Raw genomic sequence first — 22254 nt, 5'->3', positions numbered from 1 at the left:
CCTCACTTAGAAAGTGAAACTCCAGTTTCATCTCACTTAAAAACTACTCGCTTACAAAAACAGACAAAAAATACAGAAGCGTCACAGCCACTATTACTGAAAATAATGGCTGACGTTCTCATTGTTACCATATAATAAAATAAGTCAATGGAAATATAAATATTGTACTTCCATTTCAGTGTACAGGCTATAGAGCAGTGTAAAAAAGTCACTATCTGAAATTTTAGTTTGTACTGACTTGGCTAGTGCTTTTTATGTAGCTTGTTTTAAAACTAGGTAAATATCTGGATGAGTTGATGTATCCCCTGGAAGACCTCTGCATATCACCAGGAGTACATGTACCCCGGTGGAGAACCAGTGGTCTACATAATAGTTCACCAAAGGGGGCATGTGAGGTCTGTATCAAGGGCCAGTAACCCAATGGTCACCATAATCGGAGCAAGACCTCTGTACAGATACTATGTAAGGAGCTGTGTCTCTAGACTGACAATGATGCCCTTAAGGTCTTGGAGTCAAGGCAGGTCACGGGAGGTGATGTACCTCAGATCCTCCTTTCAGACAGGAGGCAACTGAGGTTACCTCCCTGTCTGGCCATCCGTGTATTGTGTGCCTGATGTTGGATGTCTCTTTGCACACTGAGCCAGGTGCAAAATTAGATTGCAAAATCCACAAAAAAGGGAAATCTACAGGAAGAAATTAACAGCAGGGGGCTGTGTGTGTGTCCATCTGTCGTATTTAAGCATAAAGACAAAGGATTGGTCTGATCTCTCTTGGTGTGCAGAGACATGCTGGATCCTTCCCCTCGGAGACAAACTGACAGTACGCATGTCTCATGAAAGAAGGGTCCGAGCCTGCCTGGCTGTGAAGTGCTGCAAGGATTTTGGGTGAGCTGTACTTGGTTAGACAGGAGAATATCTTGTTAGTTCAGTCTCGGCTCTAGAACGCATGTTATGACTTTGTTATATGTAACCATTTGTTTCCAACCCTTCCACTTGACTCTTGGCTTTGTTGAACTGAGGCGTGATTTCGCTGTGAGCCTATGGCAGCGCTGTGTGTTAAGTGGAGCAGTGATCTGAGCTGGAGCTGGTAAGCTGGGGCAGAGGATGTTACTGTTTCTTTGGAAACAGTGAATCTGTGAATCCTGCCAGTGCCCAGGGGACCAGGGACTGGACGCTCCAGACTGATGCTCAGAAGGCTTGAGGGCAGAGTGGGCCTGTTGCTCCCCTGCAGTGACGGCAGGCCCAGCAGCGAGTGCGTGTGGCCAGTGGAGTTGGGGAGCTGACCCCTGGCAGGCACAGACAAGGCTCCCTCAGGCAAAGGGCAGGTGGTGGCGAGGTGCCTCCCAGCCCCAGGTACCCGGGTACATTGCAGGGTATTAACTTACTGCAGGTTTGGGGCAGTTAAAAATTACACCCCAAGGCCCCAGCCCAGTGAGGAGGACCGAGGAGAGGAACTGTGACTGCGCGGGGCACCTGAGTCCCAGCACCGCCCAGAGTTCCGCTCTGCCTAAAGCCACAGTCCCGCCCCGTGAGTAGGGCTTTACCAAATTCATGACCATGAAAAATGCATCACAGACACTGAAATCTGGTCTCCCCTGTGAAATCTGGCTCAGCGGGGGAGGGGGGGATATGGCACAGAACTGCCACCCTTACGTCTACGCTGCCTTCAGAGCTGGGCGGCCAGAGAGCAGCAGCTGCTGGTCTGGTGCCCAGCTCTGAAGGCAGCACTGCTGCCAGCAACAGTGCAGAAGTGAGGGTGGGAGGTTGGGGGAGGGGGGGGGAAGGGCCAACCTTACGGGTGGGTGATGCGGGCAACTGCCCTGAGCACGGTGGTCAGGAGGGAACCCCGCCAACCGCCAGCTCCAGGCCTTTGTAACCTCTGAGTGCTGGACCCTGGAACGGGGGAGGGGCAGGGCTGGGAGCGTCCCGGGCAGGGGCTCATACCGTGTGCCAGGCTCTAGCTGCAAGTTCGGGCTGGGCTGGGGAGGAACAGGACCTCGTCCCCTGCATGGGCTGCTCCCAGGGCCAGATCAGAGCCACCGCCAGGAACCTCCCCCAGCAGCAGAAAGCTCCGTGGCTGCCGGCCGGGAGCCCAGCTCTGAAGGTAGCACCACTGCCAGGAGCAGTGCCGAAGTAAGGGGAGCAGTACCGTGACACCCCTCCCCCAATAGCCTTGAGACCCCCCCCTTGACCCTCTCTTGGGATGGGATCCACACAGTTACAACAGGGTGACATTTCAGATTGAAATAGCTAAAACTGTGAAATTTAAAAGACTTTTAAAAATCTCATGACCATGAAATTTACCAAACTGGATGGGTGAATTTGGTAGGTCCCTACCCATGAGACTAAACAGGGGGGTACTTCACATTACAGATACACAAATGTGGATCCTCAGTTGCACTGTTTATATCACGGCCGCTTCTTTCTGGCAGATCCATTTGAGCTCCGCAGCACACGTCTCAGACAGAACCTGGCTGCCTTTTATCCACCCGCAGCTGTTCCCACCAGCAGAGCCTGAGAAGCTGCAGAGTGAGAGAGAGTCCGTGTCACTGTGGGTCCCTGTAACAAGGAAAGGCCCAGGGGTGAGTCTTTCCTTCCCCTCCCCCTAATGGGAAGCTGGGCTCTGGTATTGTCCTTCATCTCTAACTTTCCTGCAGAGGGTCAGTCGAGAAGACGTCCCAGGCTGTGAGGTGAGTTAGGGCAGTGGCTCTCAACCTTTCCAGACTACTGCACCCCTTTCAGGAGTCTGATTTGACTTGCTTACCCCAAGTTTCACCTGACTTAAAAACGACTTGCTTAGAAAATCAGACCTAAAAATACAAATGTTGCCACAGCCACTATTGCTGAAAAATTGCTGACTCTCATTTGTACCATACAATTATAAAATAAATCCACTGGAAATAAGTATTGTACTTACATATCCGTATATAGCGTATAGAACAGTGTAAACAAGTCAGTGTCTGTCTGAAATTTTAGTTTGCACTGACTTGGCTAGTGCTTTTTATGTAGCCCGTTGTAAAACTAGGCCAATATCTAGATGAGTTGACCTACTCCTCGGAAGATCTCTGTGTACCCCAGGGATACGTGTACCCCTGCTTGAGAAGCACAGAGTTAGGGGGTCTGGAGCAAGGACCATACGAGGCTGAATCCCATGGGGTGGGCAACCTGGTACTTGTTCATTGGAAGCGCTACCTTGATCTCCTGCATCTCAGCTTTCCTTTAAAAACAAAGTCTGATGGGTGAGAGGAAACCTGCACCGTGCGACCTGCGTAACGGGAGAGCTGCAGGGAGCTGAGGACTTGTCCCGATGAATGGTTAGGGCTGGATTCACAAAGGGACTTAAGAGGCTAATGGCCACTTCAGGCACCTCTGTCTCTTGGAGTGGGAAGTTCCTTGGAGAATTCCACTGGGTGGGAGACTCAGCTGTGAAGGGAGGGGGCGGGCAGGAGCATCTCATCAACCCAAGATTGGAATAACTGAAGTAATGTTCCTTTTACACAGAGCCTCAGCTCTTTGGAACCTCTGCAAACGCTTTAGCCACGTGTTTAACTCCATCCGTAGGAGTAGCCTTGGATCGCAGTGGGAGGGCTCAGGTGCGTAAGTGTTTGCATGGTGGGCGCTCAGGGCAGTCCCTGACGCCAGGGCAAAGCAGATGTGAAGTGCCACTGTCTGGATTTGGGAGCCCGCCTGCACACCGAACTCAGTAGGCGCTGGGTGCATGACTGCAAGGCGCTGGGCTGGGGAAAATCAGCCCCGGGTGGTTATTTCGAGTAGAAAACCAGAGCCACTTCTGGGGTCTTTCAGCTTCTAATGCCCTTTCCCTTCTGCAGCTGGATTTCAGCGTATGATAAAATCCCTCTCAATGCCAAGTCAGTGCCATAAATCACTGGACTGGATGCAGGAATCAGTAGGCGACGTTCTCTGGCCTGGGTTATGCCAGGGCTCAGACTAAATTATTCTTCCCAAAACTTTTAAAAGCTGAGCTCCCTCCTCAAGGCAAAGAAACCAATCGTGCCCCTCACCCGTCAGCAATGTGTTAGCGACCCCACCCCCCCCATTTTCATGTACTCGTCTTCAAACCCCACCTTTCCCACCATGGCTAGCCTTTCCCCACGCTTCAGGAGACACTGGAGTAGATGATCATAACCTTCCCCTCTAACCTTAAGACCTGAGGGACCCCATCCTGGAGCATCTTAAAAATCCCAGTTCCCAGACTTTGGAACAGGGGCTGCTTTGCCGGGCTCACCTTTCTCCCTCCGTCAGGTTGGCCGATGGGGATAATGAGCCTGGAGATCTCATTCCCGCTGCTCTGAGTGCTGCCCATGTGCACACGACCCAACTCAGCTCTTACTGTATGCCAGGAACATTTTCATCTTCTGGGATCCTCATGGCAGCAGTGGGATGATTTAACGGAGTCCCTTAGTAATGGGGCCTTTCTCTCTCTTTTGTTTCAGAGCCAGCGTCCTGGAACCATCTCATGGTGCGTGGAGTGGTGGGGGTGGTGGGGGTGCTGGTCTCACTATACCTATGTGGGTTTTGAAAAGGTAGAGGAAAGTGTTTGCCTACCCGCGACTTGTCTTCAGCAAGCTGCTGACTCATCCCTCCCAGCAGCCTGGAAGTCTGCAGGATTCACAGGAATCTGAGCTCCCCGCAGTGTGTGACAGGGACGGGGACTAGGCCCAGGGAATTAGAAACAGGAATCGAGACCCAGCCCTGGAGAATGGTGAAGGAGACCTGCTCATAGAGGACAGACGCTTCACCCAGGAACCCAGAGGAAGGGATCCATTAGGTGGGGACACGGGTGTGGCCCAGGAAACTGGAGTAGCATTGCCAATCCTCCAGGATGACCGGGAGTCTGCAGGAATTAAAGATTAATTTTTAATTAAAGATTATGTCATGTGATAAAATCTTCAGGAATACGTCCAATTAAAATTGGCAACCCTAAACCGGAGTGGGGGGGAGAGACCCATTAAATGGAGACAGACTTGGGCTGGGGAACCAGCTAGAAGAGCTGATCCCTCTTACGATGCCCCTCAATGGTGGGGACTAGACTGGGCGAAACTTTTCATCTAAACCTATTTTAGATTCAGCAGTTTGCGAATTCATATCCAGTCTGCTGAATTGTTCACGTCCAGCCCCTCCCCCCGTTCTTAAAAAGTCGACGCATTTCGTTTAGACACTTTCCAAACAAACCATTTTGATTTTTCAGTTTGAAACAATTTTTTGTTTAAAAATGTCCTTCAGTTTTATTTTAAAAATTCAAAACGTTACAACCCTTGAAATGTTCCTGGGTCTTTTTGTTTTTTTTAAAAAAAGCTTTTTGGTTCATCAAAAATTTGGAAAATGTTTTGTTCAACCTGAAACCAGTTTTTTTCCATCTTTTTTTTTGGAATTGCCAGTGACCAGAAAATTCTGTTTTTTCCCAGCTCCAGGGGCGGGTGAGGATTTTAGCGGTTATATTGTGGGTCTCTGAGTCTTCTTGTTGCTCAAAGTTTTCTTACTGTAACAAATTTATTTGAGACGACGGCAGAATGGGCAAAAGCTTCCTACAAGTGGAGGGGGGGCTGCTGGCACCCAAACTGTGGCCTAGCCCCTGTGCCATCCCTTCTCCTTGACATCTGGCCCCCTCAAACCGCCCCTTTCCGAGGCCCCCCCTCTTGCCGCCTTTCTCCCTGAGCCCCCACTTCATGCCCCCCCTTGTCCCCAAACCCCGCCCCCCCCCACCCGCTCCCTTCTCTCCCTCTTCATCCAGTCGCTCACAGTTATGGCCAGTAAAAAGTGGTGGGCCCTGGTCCCCCCTGTTCCGGCACCCCTGGCTGAGAGTGGGAGAGGAGGAAGAACTCCTTTCAAATATAACTCCCCCCACACACACCTCAAAAAAGCACAATTTGCCAGCAACAGCAAAACATGCACCTCACCAACCCGGGCCAGTCCCGCTGTGCTGTGTGTGACATTCCCGTCCTGGGGCGGTTTATGTCTCTGAGAACGTGAACCCCGCAGGCCTGGGTGTTTCTCTGCGTCATGTGACCTCAGGGCTCCTGATGAGAGCCGTTGTTTGTAAATGTTTCAGTAGCAGACATACTTATCATTCATGGACAGACAGACATTTATTCATAATTAGAACTGGTCAAAAATAGCGGGGGTGGGGAGGGTCATGAAAATTGAAGAAGAAACCACTTCCCCCCCCCCCCATATTCTTCAAACTTATTTGCAAATGTTTTTAATGATCAAATTTTTGTTTAGTTTTGGTGGGAAAAACTCCACGTTCTCTCTCAAGTGGGAAGAGAAATCCAAAATGTTTTTTTTAAAAAGGGAACTTTTTTCAAATGATCAATGTAATCCAAAGTGGCATTTTTCATTCAAAGGTTGCATTGTGAGTGTAAAACCATTTTGAACCAGCTCTATTACTGTATAACAAGATGAGTTTATTTGTCATGCTGCATTGTTTGGGCCAAGTTCCAAGTGGCATTTCAGTTTTTGCACAGCTCTTCTCTTCTTGCGTCTGCACCTCTCATAAACTGTGGCCTTAATCTCGGCCCTGGAAACCCTTACGTGCATGTTTAACTTTAATGACTGCTGTGAATAATTCCATTTCAATGGGACAACTCTGAGGTCGGGTTTACATTACGGCCCTATATCGGTGTAACGATGTCATTTATTTAGTTTTCTTTCTTTTATATATGAAAGTTATTGAGAGGTTAAAGCAGGTAAAATACATGAACAGGTTCGGACAGTCCAAGTTTGTCAGTGCAAAGTGACAGCAGAGATGTGGGATCTGCTAGTTTTCCAGAAGTCTCTCAGGTTTACCCAGGATAACTTTGGGGATCTCTGTCTTGCATCTGAAATGTTCCCTGAAAGTGTCCAAACAGCTCAGAGATACAGAACCATTCCCTGGATCCATTCTTATAGCTGTCTTCCCCGGAAAGCAGTCTGGCAAGTGTTCCTGTCAGCTCTTTGCTAAGTTATCTGCCAAAACACTAGAGTTTTCAGGTGCCGAAGTAGCCCTTTGAATCATGGTGAAATTATCCTCCCCGTCACCACCAAAATTTGAAATGGTGCCCCGGAGTGCACGGTACCCTACTGTGCTTCCCCCATAGGAGCTGCATTAACAGGCAACTCTGCAAGTTCTCTGCATGCCTCTGCAAGTGACCCCCATGCCTCTCCATTTCCTTGGCCACATGTATCCTGTCCCCATGCTGGCGGCTACTCCAGAAAAAGAGGGAAAGAGCTCACCACTGCGACCACCTGAGGGATGTGTTGGGGTGAGATCAGCTGGTCAAAGGAGGCAATAGGGACAGAATGTGAGACTTGAAGCTCCTAGAGTGACCTCTGACCTTTCCAGATCTGCCCTTCAATCAGACACAGCGATTGTAAAGTTGAATGTGATCGTAACTAGACCCATTTTAAACCCTTCACCACACAAGACAAAGCCCGTAGGATTCATCATTAATAATTTATTTCTCCTCCCCTGGCTCCCTGCAGCCACCTTGGAGCTTTCCCTCGTCTCTCCCAGGCTGGGCTCACTTGATTGCAGGAGCTCAGCGGAGGGTCCAGCTTTGCTCTTTCGCTTCCATTCTTCACGTCTTTGGGTGGCTGCATTTGCAACTGAGCAGCCTGATGGAAACACTGAGTCCTCTGTCTCGGCAGGCAGGCCCAGCCACGAAAGCCAAAGACTCCCTGAGAACAGGGGGAGGTTCGCCTGAGCTCTCAGGAATGGAGGCTGGGCCCATAGGGTAGGGTTACCATATTTGAACTTTCAAAAAAGAGGACACTCCGGAGTGGGGGGGGGGGGGAGTTGTAGCCCTGCCCCCTATCTACTCCCTCCCACTTCCTGCCCCCTGACTGCCCCCCCCCAGAACTGCCAACCCATACAACCCCCGCTGCTCCTTGTCCCCTGATCGCCCCCTCCCAGGACCCTGCTCTCTATCTAAGCCTTCCTTCTCCCTGTCTCCAACTGCCCCCTCCTTTGACCCCCCCAACCTAACTGCCCCCCTCGAACTTTTCCCCCTACCTGTCCCCTGACTGCCCTGCCCCCTATCCGCACCCCCGCCCCCTGACAGACCCCCGGGTCTCCCACACCTATCCAACCACTCCCTGTCCTCTGACTGCCCTCGCAGAACCCCCGACCCATCTAACCCCCCCGATCCCTGCCCCTGACATTGCCCCCAAACCTCTGCCCCATCCAACCCCCCCTGCTCCCTGTCCCTTGTCTCCCCCGACACCTCTCCATATGCCCACCCCCTGACAGGCTCCCCCCAGAACCCCTGACCCATCCAACCCCTCCTGCTCCCTGTCCCCTGACTGCCCCTCGGGACCCCATGCCCCTTCTCCAGCCCCCCATACCCTGCTGCTCAGAGCAGTGTGTCTGGGGTGCGGAGCCAGACACAGTGCCGCGCTCCCCCGCAGAGCGCGCAGCTCCCCCACCACCACCCCCAGAGTGCTGCATTGGGAGGGAAATCCCGGCCCTTTGGAGAGTTTTACAAATTCCTCCCGGAGGGCGATTTAAAACCCCAAAAGCGGGACATGTCCGGGAAAATCTGGCCGCATGGTAACCCGACCACAGCGACTCCAGGATCTGCAGCTGCTGCCACCTCTATGGTGAATCCTCCGACTCATCACCAACCAGCTCTTCCCCATTCTGCCAGCCGGCCCCACGGTCTGACCGTGCAGGAGAACAGAAACCCTTTGGGACAGCAGGAGAGTCTCCTCAATGCCGCACTCTTTGCATGGCTTCCCGCAGTCACCGGGAAACACGACTACCCTGCCCCCAGCAGTCTCTCAAGGAGCTGCCGGCGCAGTCACTGGGCACCCACTCGTAATGGTCTCGGGCAGTGGCATTGCAGAGGGAGCTGAGCAGACCGTCCCTTCCGTGACTTCCTGAATTGCTGCCAGGACGGATTCTCTTCTGCGCTACGGAGAGTCCCCGAGGAAAAGCAGCTGTGGTAGGGGAGGGGGCAAGAAAAGCACTCCCCCTGTGCCCTTGACTAGCAGGCAAGCAGGACTCTGGGAGCAAAGGCATCGGTGTGTCTTGCTGGGAGAGCAGAGCTGGAGAGCAGAAAAGGGCACTGGAGGAATGTAGAAAAGTCAGTGTCACGGCCGGGTCATGGGCAGCCAGACCTAGTGGTCAGAGGCAGAGTCCACACTCACGAGACAGGAGTCGAGAGTCAGCTGGGTCAGGACACTGGAAGAGCAGAAGCAAAAGACCAAATTGTGTTCAGCACCTCAAGTCAGATGAGTCACCCCGAGTCCGCATGCCAGGAAATCAAGCCTTGGGAGTGGGAGCAGGAACAGCCAACACACGGTCCAGAGCCGGGGAGCAGCTCGGGTGTTCAGACAGCTTCTTGTTCCTGCTGCTGGTTTAAGGAGGTCCTGGGGGCCGATTAGCTGCTCTGGGACTCTGCCAATAGGAGCCTCAAACTGGGTCTGGACTTCGTCAGTCCTAGGTAAGCAGTTTTTCGTAGGCTTCCAGGTGGCGTGCTGGAGGGTGGCTGGTCCCAGGAACCCTGCAGACCCGGGTTAATGACCCATGGGTCATGACAGGGAGTGATCTCTCCCAGCTCAAACCTCCTGCACAAAACAGTCTGCAGGGTCCCGGCCGCATCCTCTGAGAATAAAAAAACACAGTCACGATGACAAATAGGCTATGGAACAGGAGCCCCCTCTTTCTTGCAACAGCCCCAAGTGCCCGGAAGAGTGCATGGTTCTTACCTCCAGGAGATGCCTGGGATCTTCCATCTAAGCCTCAATGGGACCCTTGTTTCTTGGTCTGACAGGATGAGATCATCTGTCCCCACTGCTCCCTGCGCTGGCCTGGCTGCAGCACACATTTGTGTAAGAGGCTGGGCCAGAGAGATGTTACAGTCAGGGTCCAGGCAGCCCAGAAGGAGAACAGAGGGTCTGAAACCACAAGACGAAGCAATCAAATCAGCGGATTCGACAGAGAAGTTTTGTACCCTACAGGGACATCAAAGAAGGTCTGTTAGGAAAGCTGAGATGTTAGTCAGGAAACTGCTAAGGCAAAGATTGTGACTTGTTAAGATTCAGTTTAAGTCACTACAAAGTGTGTTGTGTTCTGTTTGTCTGTTTGAAATTTGTCTCTTTCTCTTGCTTAGTTTCACTTCAATCTCTTCTTTGTTACTGTGCTTCCCAAAGCACCTCTGGGTTGTGTGTTTGAGTGAAGTGTGAGTCTCCAGCCTACCCAACAGGCTGAGCTGTGCCCTGTCTCTCTGAAGGTAGCGAATAATTTCTGAGCGGTGCTGGGCCCAGAGTCCAAGGGCAGTTCACCAGACATCTCCTGTGAAGCCCAAAGAGACCAAAGGAGCAGGAGAGATTCAGGCCCCACTGACCCATGGGAACTTCCCACAGAAGAGGCTACACAGGGCTCCAGACACAGCCAGCAGGATCCCTCCCACAAGCTGGGCCATGTCCTTCCCCTCCCAGCCCCACAGCTTCCTCCCCACCCCAGTCTCAGGAACCCCTCCCACCTCCCTGCTCTCCCCACCCACTCTCCAATACCAGGCTGTTTCCAGAATGGAAGCAAGTGTTTACCAGAGTTCACTCACCGCTAGATGCTGGCCAGGCTTCGAGTCATCGCTTTCTAGCTGGGCTAGCAACCCCGCTGATACTCACTCTTTCAGTTTGTTGGCTGGGAACTCAGCCCTCCAACCAGGTGACTGGCCTTTACTCCACTCCTTCCTGGGTCGTGCTCCTTCCAAACAAAGTCCAAAAATGTCTTGAACAGAAACAAGGCCTTCCACCCTCGAGGGGAGTTCTGTCTCAGCCTGATTTCGGCTCGGCCTGCCCTTCTTGGGTTTCTAGGGTCTTCTATGTCCCCTTCCTTAGGGACGGTGAGAGAAGCCGGTCCTACCCTGGACTCCAGGGTTTGGCCCAAGGCCGTCGACTGAACAGCTCGCTCTGCTTCTGTACTTTTGCTGCTGTTTCCTCTTGTTTCCTCTCAGGTTGGGCTCACTTGGTCATCAATTTGGCCTAGCCCCAGGCTAGGCAGCCATAGGCCAAGCCACCCTCTGAGATACCCTCCTCCTTCAAATCCGGTCCAGCCCAGCTGACAGGTTTGCTGAGGGGATGGTGAAACCCCATTGCTGATCAGAAGGAGGTCAGAGTCTGTTCTCTAGGAGCTGAAGGTCCGTTTGTCCTGCTGCGGGAAGTGGAGCTGGAGAGCGGAGATGTTAGGTGAAAGAGACTGCATGATGGAGTTGGAGACTGAGGGATGGGAGCCTCCTCCCACAAACGCTTCCAGGAGAACAGGTTTGAGGAGTTCTCTGGGGAGTCTCTTGCTAGGAAAAGAACAAGGGTGGCACATTGATGGAGATGTCTCTGTCCCAGGGATGGGGGAAGCTCCCAGCCAGCCTATGCAGCAGAGATCCCATTTCTCCCCCAAGAAACCCATATGCCCAAAGAAGTCAATGACTCTTACCTCCGTGAGGGAGCGGGGTCTTCCCTCTCAGCCTCTTTGAGACCTACCACTGCTTGGTTTCCTCGGACCAGGGACCTGCCCCGACTGCTCCCTGAGGTGGTTCATCTTCTGACTGCACCCATCTGGGAGGCTGTCACACACCCCACGGCCTACAAGACACGGGGGGAGCAGGCTCCTCTTCATCTCAGACTCGCAGAGTCCAGAGAAGGGCCAAAGGAAGAATAAAGGGCAGGAGATGAAGCTAGCCCTGAACCTCTGTCCCATCCTCACCTCCTCAAATGTGGAGCTTCCTGAGCTTCAGTTGGGCAGACAGTCTGTAGCTCTGACACAAAGGTCCTTCTGCGCCACATGGGGCAGGAAGATCTCTACCTGGGAGCACGGAGAATGGGATGGGGGTGAGATCAAGGAAAGAGGGGAGGGATATGGGTGTGACGGAAAGAGCTCCTGCCCCAGATGAAGGAATTTGGGGGGCCGAGGGAAGGACCCGGCTCCACAGAGAGGGGAGAGAATTTCTGTGAGTGCCAGGGGCCTCCATTTCCTCTTCCACTAGCCCCCCATTTACAGTGAGACAGAGCAGTACCTGCAGCAGGGAGTGGGACTTGCTGAACAGGGAGGGGAACCTTTAAGAGCATCAGATGAGCCACAGCCCTTGCAGCGCCTCGGGCATCTGGTGCAAGTGCCTGATGATGTGAAGCTGGCACATGACCTTGGCTGTGACATCCTCGTGCTGCAGGGGAACGAGAACATGTCAGAGACGGAGACACTCCCCAGGAATCAGGGAGGATGAAGGGCACCTGGAATCAGCACCATCATTTCCACCCAGCAGCTGCTCATGTCTGAGTGGTGGATTCACCGTCCCGACCCCCAGGATGGAGGCTTGCTGTCCTCTCTAGTGACCTCCAGTGCCAACCCCCCTCCTTGTCGGCTGAACTTCTGCCACCTCCCCATCCATGCCCCTGACAGCTGTTCCACCTCCAACCCACCTGGGGACACCGCTCAAGTTCGTAGAACTCTCTCCTCCACCCCTACCTCCATCCCCACCCAGGTAGGGAAGGGAGGGGACTCTAGCAGGGTGGCGGGGGGCAGGAGGGATTCTGGCAGCAGTGAAGTGGGATGGGGAGAGCTTGAGACCTTTCCCCAAGTCACCCCAGTGACAAAAGCTGAAGCCACAGGATGGCAGCCCTGGGGAACGGGGCAGGTCAGCAGCCCCTGCTGACTGAATCCTCCCAATCTCTCGAGAGCGGGTCCAGCCCTACCAGCAGCAAGACCAGCTTCCCAGGCCCATGTGCCTCAGCCCTTCCTGCTCAGTCGCCAGCACCAGTCAGTCCTTGGCCTCCCAGGCTGCCAGGGAAGGGAGCAACTCTCGATGGTGGCTCGGGTGACATGGACACTAGGCTATGGGGAAATGGGTGCAGCTCTGTGGGGCAGGAAAGGTTCCCAGAGGCACTTAGGGGACTCTCCTGTCCTTCCCAGGAGTGATAGCAGAGCACCACATCCTAAGAAGAGAAGTCCATGAAGTCCAGAAGTCCCCACTAGGCTCCTTGCCACCGGGCCAGCGAATGGCGATAGGATGGGAATGAGGCCCCGGCCCCCACCCCAAGCTCCTGAGTCGATTGCAGCTGCTTACCGTGACCCCCATCAGTTGCTGGGCTTCCCCCAGGAGGGAGTAGACGAGCACCAGCCCAGCCTGGCTGACACGCAGCAGGGGGTCGTGGATGGCCAGCACTGCTGTCTGCAGGAAGGATCTTTTCTGCCCGATGGAGAAGAATTTTCCAAAGACCTAAAACCAAGAGGACACGAGGCTTGAGCAGATTGCCCACAGCCAGCCTCCAAGTCCTGGCGGTACAATGGCCTCTAGAGCCCCAAAGGGCGGGGAAGAGAGCTGCTGTGGCCAAGGCACTTCATTCCCCAGGAGGCTTTCAGGCTCCCAGGGCTCAGGGAAGCCCCTTTATTAAAAGGTCGCAGATGCTTAGGGACCAAAGCCTCCAGTGGCTCTTTCAGGAGGGCAATTTATGGCAGGGGCCAGGATGGGCTGGAAATGGATCTCTAATGTGTGTGAGCAGGCCCACTCTGCTGTGCAGGGCACAGAGACCACAGGGGACCCTGTGTTGCTTCCAGCAGAGAGATCTCCTGCACCTCAGCGGCTAGAGGAGTGTGTGTGTGTTGTGGGGGGCGAGGGGGTTGGAGCTGACAGACCAAAGGTCTCTTCCCCGCAGCTTAGTGATTTCTCTCGTCGCTGGGAATGGCCTCTGCAGCTCCTTGGTTTCTTCACAGGGAATCCAACCTGCAGCCTGACAAGGACAAGGAGACTCATGGCCCAGTCCCCATCCCAGACGCTCCTCGGAGACTTTTCTTCTGCTGCAGCAATTCAGCTTGTGGGAGGCGGGACAAGCTCACACAGTCTCTCTCACGGGGCGTCTGTGGAGCAGCGTTCTGTCGATGCCCTTGTCGATCCAGGAGCCACTCCAAGGCCTCCTCTGTGATGTTGTGGAAATCACCCATTTCACCTTTGACTCCAGGCTGGGGGCACTGTGTTACGGTGTGTTCGAAGGTTTGGATATTCTCACCACAGTTGTGAGACGGGGGCGGGGGGGTGTCTTTGATTTTCTACTTGTACAGCAAGTAGCCGCAACTTGGCTCAGTGACAATGTGCTTCTTTGGAACAGTGGCTGAGGTCCAGATACTCTGCCATTCCCTGGCCGGGTCTGGAGACATGAGGGGGGCGCATGTGGTCCATACTGGCTCTGGAGCTCACTGTGTCCCCTACCCAGTTCCCAGGTTGGGGCGTTCTGCTTCCTGACCGGCAATGGAATTGGGCAAAGCCCACCTCCTTTCTCTGCTTCTACAGGGTGCAGGGAATTAAACAAGGGTCTGATCAAGCAATCGTGACTGACTGACTCAGGGCTCTCCTCTCAGACACTTGGCGATCAGCCAGGAGGTCAAGGAGTACAGAGACACCCAGAGCCATAATCTTATATTAACTCACCCACCCGGGGATCCTCCTTATGCCACGTAGCAATGCAGCCATGTAAGACACTCAAATCACGGCAACTAGCGAGGTTCCAATGTGGGACCTTTCGCACCAGCCTGTCCCACTGGTTGCTGGATGAGGAACTCTGAGCTGGAAATAAGGAGTGGGCTCTTTTCCTGTCTCCAGGAGGCATCCGCTGCAGGGAACCCAGCCAGCCACACTCCCTGAGCTGTCTCATGCCCTGGCACAGTGCCCTTACCTCCCCCACTCTGGCTGTATTCTTGTAGCCCAAGAGCCTTCTGTCCTGGTGCCAGTCATAGCACCAGAGATCTTCCGCGTCATGTATGGTCAGGCCTGGAAGAGAGAGAGAGAGAGAGAGAGAGACTTTTCTCATTCTGGTTGCAGTGTCTGTGTCCTTCCAATCCCATTGGTGGCTGCACAGTAGAGTGGAGAAGAACAGAGGCAGAGAGAGACTTGTCCTCCAGCTGGGGTCAGTCTGAGAAAAATGGTCTGGGGTCCCATTATCCACCTGTGGTCACTCATAGTCCCCTATTGGGTTCCGTGTCCCAGCTGGGTTCCTTACCCCTCTGTTGGAGCAGCAGTTGGTAGAGCCGGTAAGTCCCCTCCCTGGCCTGCCGGCTGATGTCCTTGTCTGGATCGCTGACAAATAGAGCCAGCTGGGCCACATGGTGACCCATCCTAGGGAATTCAGCTGAGATCTAATGGAAGGAAGAGGAGAGGGGACTCCATCAGCATTTTCCTCTCAACTCCCCTGGGCAAGAGGGCTCCTTCCCCTTAGCCGCTCTGCAAGAGATGCTGGGGGAGAGGAGCTTGAGATCGACCCTTCATTTGCTCTGCTGCCAAGGGAGCCCGGAGCTGCTTTGGGATGCCAAGCAGGGGCTGGAGCATGGTCCCCTTAAAGGCCCAGGGACAACACTGAACCAGGACAAGAAGAACTTGACTCAAGCCTAGCTCAGTCCCTGCTCTCACTCTGCCTCCCCATGAAGTAACCTCCTAAGCCACAGCCCCGGCAGCAGCAGATCCTGCAGCCCGCTGGAGCCAGCCCGCCTCCACCTGGAGCCAGCAAGCTGGTCGCGGAGCTCACTTACGTCAAACTCAGGGAGGGTGACTGTGTATCTCAGCAGGGCTGTGCTGCTCCTGATAGCCCTGGCTCGCTCCTGCGACACCCTGGACACGACCCACAAGTTGACATGCTGTCGGGAAAGGAGGCAGGTCAGGCTCAGTGGCCAGGTGCACCTGCTTTGCAAATGAGCCCCACGCCCCCAGCCCCAGGGGCCTGAGACAATCTGTGCAGGGGGGAATAGCTGAGTCATTGATGGCAGAGCTTTAGAAGGGGATTCTTTCCCCCAGGATGCAGCTTGTACCCTGCAGGTCACAACTTCTCAGTGTCTCTCTAGATTGGGACAATGTTTGGGGTCGGGGCTGGTCCCATCCTTCCAGAACTCCTGATTCCTGAACAGTTCACCAGAAAGGAGACTGAACCCTCGGCCTTTCCCTGCTACGAAAATCCTTGCGGGGATGTAGGGAGTGACTGAGAACTGGGTTTTCGGACTCTCACTCCCCAAGACAGCCAGGAGCCCTGTGCTTAGTGCTCAGCAGAACCAGGCAGAGCTCTGGCTTGAAGTCCCAGCTCCTTCCTCTGTCCCTCAAGAAGGAAGGACCTCACACTGCATTGCACTGACCTCCCCAACCAAGGACGGTCCACTGGGGACCCAGCTAGGAGGACAGAGTAGAAAATGGATCTTCCAGTCTCTCCTTACCAGTCCTCCAAAGAGTTACTGTCAAATGGGGCTCACCTCCAAGATGAAGTGGAGCCTGTCTGTGTCTGGGGACTCTGCCAGCAGGTTCCCCAGCATGGCATCCAGGACCTCTGGGATGACTTTGTGCAGAGCCTGCAAAGCATGGGTCAGAGTTAGGGAACCTGGGCCTACACCTGCCACAGGATGGGAAGAGGGGTCTCTGGGAAGCACTGGGGAGACTCCCAAACACATCTCCTGGCCTCTCTCCTTCACATCCCACTGCAGGCAATTCACAAGAATTGATGACCCCTAGACCTTTGATCCATGAGCTTAGCAGGTCTCTGCAGAGGGCCTTGTAGGCAGAAGAGTATGAAACAGCCAAGTTGCCATGCATGGAAGCTGGGCTTCTGGGCAAAACACGGCTTATGGAAGAAAGAAAGAAAGAAAGAAAGAAAGAAAGAAAGAAAGAAAGAAAGAAAGAAAGAAAGAAAGAAAGAAAGAAATCCCCCAGGAAGGGGTAATCTCTTCCCTGCTGGAGGGAAGGATCCAACCCTGCAGCTTGTTCCATCTCCGCTACCCCACCCCTAAATCTGGAGCTCCAGCGAATCAAGGGAGCAGGGACCAAGGACTACTCTGGAAAAGTAAGAGGACGGAGGAGGAGGAGGTACCTGGATGTCGGTGGTGTCCTTCTCCGTGCCCAGGGTGAAGACGGAGTGAAGGGCAGCTCGCAAGAGGTGGGTCTCTAGGGCTGGCTCCAGCGCAGGTTTCATGGTGCTGGCAAGAGAGAGGAGCTGGTATTAGACTGTGCAGTACGGGCGTGGGACTGTCGCCAACACGGACTCCAACCCACAGGGATAGAGGCACAGGCTGGCGAGAATGGAAACTGAGGCACTTAGCTAGGGAATGACAAGGCCAAGGCGTCCCAGACAGACAGTGGCAGGACAGGAATAGCTCCTGTTCCCTGGAGCCTGCTGCCCCTCCTGTATCTGAGCCGGGGAGTGAGCCCCTCCCCAAGGCCCCTGTCATGTTATGGGAGTGAAAAGAACAGCCCTGCCAGGAGAGAGTGACCCTTCCCACCCCACCATCTCTGCCAGAGGCGCCACTCTTGAGAGGTGAGCTGTGAGGGACAGTGATGGTGACTCCCAGCCTTGGGCCTGAGCAGCACTGGGGTGAGGGGAGCCGGCGGGGTTGGGGTGGGGCTGTCTCAGTACCAGAGGTTGCCCACTGCAGCCAGGGAGTGGGTGAGGATGGCGCTGGGTGACGAGTCATCGGGAAGCTCCTCGATGAGCTCCTGTGAGATGCGAAGGAGACAAAGGAGCATGTGAGATTCAGGCCCGACTCACACCTCCCAGTGAGGAGATGACACAGCCAGTGCCCCACATGGCCAGCAGGATCCCCCACCACCTCCCGCTCCTCCCATTCCTTCCTGCCCATCAGACTTGTCCCCCTTCCCGGATTCCTGCCCAGCTCACTCCCAATCCCCTTCTCTCCTCCTCCCTCTCAAAACTGCCCCCATTCAGCCCCATCCCGACGACCGAGCTGGGACCATGTGATTCCTTGGCTCCCACTCTCAGCTGCCCTCCAGCCCCACAAGTCCCCCCCTGCCCACTACTGACCAATCTCACAATTTCTCCCTTCTCTTATCCCAAGTCTTGAGCCCCAGCAATCCTTGTCCTCTGCTGCCCCCTCCAACACCACCCAGCCCCCACCCATTAGCCCGGCCATACCCCTGCAATCCCGTGTCTCTCTCCTCCCTCCAGCTGCCATATGGCGTGTCTCACTCACCACGATCCTCTTCACAAGAGCCGCCTTGCAGCAGCGCGGCTCCAGCGTGTCCTCCCCTCTCTCCCGTGCAGCCAGACATGCGGGGTAGATGGCCTGAAGGAACAGGAGCTGCTGCCCCTCATCCTGGACCCACCAGGAGTGGGGTATAGCGAGAGAGAACCTGTTAGCTAGGGACCTTCCTGCCCCACCCACACCAGCTCCAGGGCTCAGGCCTCAATGGGGGATTGTGGGGACCGGCCTATTGTCCAAATTCCCCACCACTCCTACACAAGCAGGATCAGGAACTGGGACAGTGCCTGTGGGGGGAGATGACCTCGGCTGTTGTGGGACAAACACCCCCATCTTGGGGGTCCCACATCATGGATGTAAAAGGGCCCCATTAGGGGTGGTGGATCAGGAGGGACAAGACCCTCGGCAGGGGGTGGGGATGCTGGGAAGGGACAGGGCAATCTTGCTTCCAGCCCAGGTGGGGAACATTTGTACCTTATCTCTGCACTGGAGCTGCTCTCGGATGACCTTGAGAGCAGCTTCATCTTTGGCCATGTCCACCCCTTCCTCCTGCTCCGAATCCAGGGGGGTCCCTGCACCAGGGAGGGAAGGACAGGGGTGTGGTGGGCAGAGCAGGATTCAAGACCCCCCTTCCCACCTCAGGCACCCAGGGCAGATCGGGCCCCAAACCTCCCTCTCAGGGATGCCTTCAGCCCCCAACAGCTTCAGAAGCCCAGAGCAGAGCCCCCCTCCCCTGCCCAGGACTCCAGGGGAGGTGCCTGTTCCCCCCGCCCGGAGCAGCAAGGACCAACGTGGCAGCAGCTCTTCACGCCCCCACCCCCAGGTCCCTGTGTGGAAGGGGCAGCTGTGTGATGGCTGCTGCTGTCCGTGGGGTTCGCGGGGCTCCGGTCAGACACCTGGGCTGGGGACCCCCCCCGTATCCCTGGGAGAGCTTCTGGGCCCAGGGTGTTCACATCCCGTCCTCAGCCCTCCCTCAGCCCAGCCTGGCTCCTCACCTGGAACAAAGCAGTGGCGCCCATCGGCCTGGCTGCTGCCAGAGGCCCAGGTGCTGCCGCTGTCCCCTGCTGAGCTGCCGGTGCTGGGACAGGGACCTTCCCCCTCCTGGCCTGCGGGGGCTGGAAGGTCCTCAGTGACTGGGCAGGGCGATGCCTCCTGATGGGAAGGAGGGCTGGGCTCCTGGGGCCGCTGCTGCCCACACAACAAGCCCCAGAGCCACCCTGCCCGGCGCAGCTCCTGGGATGGATCCTATCTGCGAAACCGCAGCCTGGGCCAGCTCCACTGGGGCCTGGTCGGGGCCTCTCCCAGCTCGGTGCCTGCGCCGGGAGCTGGGTTCCTTTTCCAGAAGGCCGGGCACTTCCGCCGTCTGGCCTGGACGGGAGCTGCTTCCCCGCCAGCGGGGACGCAGGGCTTGCTCTGCCCCTTGCGAAGGTGGCAGCTGCTTCCCTCAGGCTCTGGGGCCACCTGCAGAGCCTTCCTCCGGACCATCCGCAGGAGCCTGGCCATCCTGGAACCGAGCGGGGAGCAGGGGTGAGTCTGGGCTCAAGGCAGCCTTTCACTCCTGGGCCTTTTCCGTTCCTCCTCCTCCCTGCTCCAACCACACCAGCCCCCTCTGCCCCCACAGGAGTGCAGGGAGTGCCATCTACACACACGGGCAGGAGTTCATTGCATGATCTGCTCCCAACATTCCCCCTCGTAATCCCTGCTGCTGCAATAGCCAGGAAGTCTCATCCTTTTCCAGCAAGGGGGTCAGTCCCAAAGATCATCGGTTCCTCTGGACAAGCAGCCCCCTCCTGTCGTCCCAGGCCACTCTCCCGCCCAGGCTAGAGAAGGAACAGAACCCAGGAGCCCGGACTTCTCCTGCAAAACCATTCTCCACGTCAAAGTCACAAAGACCCTAAGCACAGGAAGACCAGGGCCCTCCTCGTTCCCCATTGATTTCCAGACTCAGCAGCTCACAGGGTCTGGCCCAGCTCAGAGACTCTCAGCCTGGGGAACAGTGTCCCACAAGGGAAGGGCTGGGAGCCCCATTGCTGGAACCTTTCCAAACACACCGGAGACGGCTCTGGAGAAGCCCCTGCCCGGTCTAAGAGTGAGGGGCTCTTGGGGGCTGTTTGCAAATGAAATCCCCCTTTGGAGATAGTCTCTCCCCCTGTTTCTCCTCTCCCCAGACAGACAGGGGAAGACACGGAGGAACCCGAATGCCACTCACTTGCTCTCAGTGATGGGATGATGGATGGCGGATGTTCAGGGTCAGCAGACGTCCCTCGCCCTCCTCCTCACTCTCCAAGCCCAAGGCAGGCTGGAGAGGGTGGTGACCTCAGGAGTTACCCTGCCCAGCCAGCAGGCAGGGTGATGACACGAGGGCGATCGACTGGCTGTGAAAACAAGAGTCTGTCTTATTGTCAAGGGATGGAGAAACTCAGCCAGCAGCAGGGGGGTGCAGAACACTGCCCTAGGGCGGAGGTGACAGCGCCTCCAGGATCCTGACATCCCAGCACTTTACACACCTTCCTGGAGCCTCTCAACCCCGCTGGGCTGTAGCCATGGGACCCCAACCCTACTGATAGCAAACGGGCCTCAGCTACCAGCTCAGGGTCACACTGAGTGTCAGAGCCATGGATGGACCCCTTCACTAACCACTGCCGCACACTCTCTCCCACAGCTGGCAATTGCAACCAGGCCCTAATGTCTGGTCCCGCTGCCTTTGAGAGGGAGGGTCACTCCTGCTTCCATTGCTGCTTCTTGATCTGTGGGACTTTGGGCAAGTTGCTCCCCCTCTCTATGGCTCTCTGGGACTCACATCCCTGAATGGCCTTTAAAAAAGACAATGGTTAAAGTTTGGCCCCAACTAGTTCTTGTTTCTCGAGACTAGCCATTTTAGCAAAGTTTAGAGTTCTTGACATTCAGCACCTGGAAACATCCCTTTCTCCTTCGCAGATGGCCTTAACATCCCTTATCTCACCCAGGCTCACTGCTGCCTGGAGTTAGAGAATTGACCCTGTTCCCATTGGACCTACCCAAGGTGTCACACAGCAAAGCGGTGACGGAGCCAGAAAGAGAAGACAACAGTCCTGACTCCTGTTCTAACAGACAACAACCCCCCTGGAGGCAGGGATAAAGCCCAGGAAATAAGGTGTGAACATTTGCATGGAAACCGTTTTCTGTCAGAAAATCCATTCAGACGAAACCACTTTGTTTCTTGAAATCGTAACAAGTAGGATGAAAATTCTTTGCAAAAATATTTGTTTGCAAAACAAGAGCATCTCCTGTCCGACACAGCGCATTAAACTGTCTCATCGTACACAAAGGGGAGACACTATGCTCTAGAAAATTAGATGAGATGCTTCAGTCTGAGCTAAGTAGTTGCTGCTTTTCACAATTTCAAAACAATAAAATACAAATGAAATTGAATATTAGGTCATAATCTGCTATGGCTCAGTGTGATAGGACACCCCCTAGTCTGCACTGCTCCGAGTGACACTCTTCAGTGGATCCCCAGCATCCACCCATGGCGAGGTAGGTGGGAGAGGATTGTTATTCGTACTTGACAGAAGGAGAAACGAAAGCTGAGAAAGGAGCAGTGACTTGTCTTAGCTGATGCAGCCAGTCAGTAGCAGAGTTGCTCTCAAATGAGCTACAGACCAACAATTGTTCCTAGTAATTATTCAGCAATTATTTCAGAAGAATTGGAATGTTCGAGAGGATCATGAACTGCTCCGAGACAATGAATGGAGAGCAGCGTCAACATTGGTCAAACATCTAACTGGTTGTGACTTATTTGCTTGGTCATAAAAGAGAACAACAAAGACCAGAGTTTCCTCCCTGTCAATAGCCCCCTCCTCAGCCAATCAAGGTTGGGACTTTGAGGGGTGGGAGGCTAAGGGTTCTCATTAAATAGCCCAAAGAATGGCCCTGGTCACCACCAAGGGGATCACTCTCGGAGCACTAGTCCAGTCTCACCTCTCTGTGAGGGCCTCCCACAACCCCCCACCCCCCGGCCCCCGCTCCACCCACAGAGCTCCTGGTGGTGGGAGGAGAGCAGAGGAAAAGGACAAAGGAAGCAAGAAGAGAAAGGTAGGAGGGACAGAGGAAAAGGGAAAACAAAAAGGAGAAACCCCAGTGTCCCCAGTAATTCTAAGGGACAAAGTCCTAGGTCGGAAATAAAATGCTGCCCCCACAATCTAATGTTTTTCTTTCCTAAAAATCAGCCAGCACCTGATGGATCAGACTGCAGGTTCCAAACCTCTCCGAGGCTCTTACCTTCTATACAGGGACGTCTGTTTTCGAGCAAAACCA

This window comes from Natator depressus, chromosome 14, assembly GCF_965152275.1.
Source record: "Natator depressus isolate rNatDep1 chromosome 14, rNatDep2.hap1, whole genome shotgun sequence".
In the NCBI taxonomy this organism is placed as follows: domain Eukaryota; kingdom Metazoa; phylum Chordata; order Testudines; family Cheloniidae; genus Natator; species Natator depressus.
This window is presented reverse-complemented; position numbering follows the sequence as displayed.